General features: G+C 34.6%; 1 protein-coding gene across 4 annotated transcripts in view; it reads left to right on the top strand.

The window, feature by feature from the left end:
• Positions 1-3,286, top strand: part of LOC106462024 (ras-related protein rab7-like) — a 34,913-nt gene that overhangs the window by 17,351 nt on the left and 14,276 nt on the right. The window contains exon 3 of one of the 4 annotated variants that reach the window (XM_022389137.1): positions 2,501-2,709. The exons of 2 other annotated variants lie outside the window; for them this stretch is intronic. The gene's annotated coding sequence lies outside the window, so the exon portion shown is untranslated. The remainder of the gene's footprint in view (positions 1-2,500; positions 2,710-3,286) is intronic. One more of the 4 variants, XM_022389136.1, reaches the window with a different exon arrangement.

Here is a 3,286-nt window from a genome sequence, read left to right on the forward strand (position 1 = left end):
ATACTTCACAAGTAAAATTACAGTGCCTGCCCTTACACTTGGCTAGTTCCTGCTGTCTTTATTTTGTGGTAGTCCATTGCACGGTCTATCAGAGTGAGACCTTTTGCAGATGTGATGTTTTCTGTTCAATGTGAACACCTACTAGTGTTCTTCCAAACACACAAATTCTTCCCTCCCATCTTCTTCTAGTTGAGTAAGGAAGAATCCTTGCTTTCCCAGTCCCAAGCTGGTGGGGAGGTTGATATGGAAAGTTCTTCACTGGGTGTTTATAATCCCACTGGTATGAAACAAAGTGGATGTACCCTTCAGTGGGAAGTAGGGCTAGGGTGTTACCTGGAATATATTAGAAGCCACTCCAATACATTTTGAACCAAACCGTTCCCTGTGGTTATGCCAGCTGGATGGGTCTTGTGTTCCTCTTAGGATGTAGGCCAATATATTTTCTTCCTACACCTGATTATTATAGTAAGTATATCACGTAAGAACTTCTTTGGAATGGCCTAATTTATTGTCTTAGTTGCATTACATGTTCATGCTGTAAAATGATCAGTTAAGCAACCTTACATTCCACCCAATTATGTGACACTTTAGCACTACACGAAAGGTTATTTTGACAACATCTTTTGCTGTAGCACTAGTACTTCTATTAGGCATAGAGTAATCCCTTCTTGAGATGAATGTAGTATCTCACTGAGTTATACCCTTCTAGGTTACTTTCTTTAGTTGATGACATGCTTCATAGATTTTCTTTTTCTGATGCTACGTTTTTGGAATGTAACTCATCTTTATAATTTTTCATAAGCACCAGCCCCTCCATCATCTTCAGTGTGGGTGTTTAGCTCTTTGTAGTGCAGTCAGGTAAGTAAACATTTCTGAAGTTAACATTTTCCTCTTGAAAATGTATTTCAGATAAATACTTCCTTCTGTTGTATTTATTTTACCTCATCAAGAATGAGTTAGTGCTCATGAAGATTATTGTGCATGAAGGATGTGTTGTTCTCCTACAGGTGGAAGACTATAGTTTAATAATGATTACATCACAGGCTGGCACAATACACATTAATTCCTGTATGGGTGGAAGCTTTGTTTAAGGCTTGTGGCATGTGCAAAAATCTTTATGGTGGTGATACAAGGTAGTAGCTCTTTATTGTGCAGTGAGTTGAGTATCCTTCTGAAATACATTATTTGGTAAGGAAAATGTTAACTTTTAGCTGTTAACACACACACACATACACAAAATTAAATACATTAAATTAAACCTATCTTGTGATTGTTAGTCAGCTTGCAGCTCAGTATATTTATAGAACCTTGAGCTATTCATGATAGCTATGCGTTAATACAAACTGTAAAACAAAACTGTGTGCAAAGCATGTGTTGACATTCTTAGGTCTGATAATACAACAATCACATGGTAATCTAGTGCACACTTTTCTATTCTAAGATTGTAACCAAAGGCATCGATAGGGACTACCACACATGGCCTGCAACCTGATTATATTTGAAAGTGCCCCAAATTCCCAGTTGGTGTCTTCAAAAATCAGATTAGAGAACCATGATCAATATCGTACTGAAATGCTGAAAAATTTCACACTTATGGGCCCAAGCCCCAAATCTTTTAAGAACCTTGCAATGCCTCTGGTTGTAACAGTTAAGTGTAAAATTTAAACTACAGTATGTTGACTGCTATTATTGGTAGTAATATTTACAATATTTTTATAAAATATTTACAATATTTTATAAAAAAATTTTCTCACCTAAAATCACATTGACTGCCAAATATAAGGTGACATTTCATCATTAATCATTAAACAGTCAGTGTCAAGACAGTACTTTAATTACTGTTAACTCTACAATGATAATGATTTAATAGGTAATGTGAGACAGAGTTAGCAAATTAAAAAAATTGCTTTTAATTCAAGATAAGCATCTTTCTAAACAGAAGAAAAGAATAACAGGGAAGATCAACCCTATTTGGCTTACTAAGGGGAATATCAGAGATGGATACCACAAGTTTGAGAAGTTTAAATTGACAGATAATAGGGAAGACTTACAGAACTGTAAGGAAATCTAGGGATTTGGTTAAAATACTATAGGAAACCAAAATGGACTGGCTGATAATGTTAAAATTAACAGTAATGATTTTTCTAAAAATGTAACTGTAAGAAAACATGTTAAAATGGAGATTGGACTTTTAAAGGGTGACGGTGGCAAGATTTGGGTTGAAGACTATGATATGGCTGAGCTTTTAAATATTTTCTTTGGAGAAGTCAGAAGATTGTAAGGTTTTCTAATGTTACTCTGTATTTTTAAAGGGGGGGGGGGGGAAGAGTTTACCTGTAAATTATAGGCCAATTAGTCCTATTTCTCTAGTGTGAAAAATTCTATGAATGTAGTGAAATATGATGTAAAATAAAATTAACATGGATTCACCAAAGGCAAGTCATGCCTTAACAATGTGTTGACTTTTTGTAAAGATGAAACTTTTTTTTTTATTATTTAGCTGATGGAAAGGGTGTACATACATTTTCAAATGGTTTTTGATAAGGTGCCACACAGAAGATTAGCCAAGAAAATCACAGTGATGGTTGTTGGGGAAAGACTAATTCATTGGATTGTACAATGTAGAGTGGCTGGGTGAGAGAAAACAAAAATGTTGATCAATGGAGTCTAGTCAAACTGGACCTTTGTTACTTGTGGTGTGTCTCAGGGGTCAGTGCTTGGGCTTTTCTTTATTCTTATTTACATTAATGATATTAATAGAGGCAAAATTAGTGAATAAGTAAAATGTGCCAGTGATATTAACCTCATGGATATTTTAGCTGTATTGAGAAAGTTGAGGTACTATATAGTGATTTGAATCAATTGGTAAGTTGGACAGATACTTGAAAAATACCCTTTAATTATAGTAAGTGCAAGGTAATGCACTTTGTTTATCATAATATGATCACACTTAATATAGATGGAAATCCACTCAATAGCTTGAATAAAGAAAAATATTTTGCCATAGTGGTAGATACTCAAGTTAAAAAAGCAGTTCTGTGTTGCTAGTAGTAAAGTCAATAGAAGTTTAAGATGTGCTTATAGACATATTGATTAAAAGTGAAAAGAGATAATTAACTTTATACATATCACTGGTCAGGCCTCACTTGGACTATTGTTTACAGTCTAAGTGGAACAAATTCTGAGGAGACCTACAGAGATGATCTTGGGGATGGAAAGGGATAGGTTAAGATTTAATATTCTATACTGCTCTTGAGAGAAAAAGGTAGAGGTGATATTATTTAAG

Source organism: Limulus polyphemus, unplaced genomic scaffold (assembly GCF_000517525.1).
Source record: "Limulus polyphemus unplaced genomic scaffold, Limulus_polyphemus-2.1.2 Scaffold1076, whole genome shotgun sequence".
NCBI classification, from domain to species: Eukaryota; Metazoa; Arthropoda; class Merostomata; order Xiphosura; family Limulidae; genus Limulus; species Limulus polyphemus.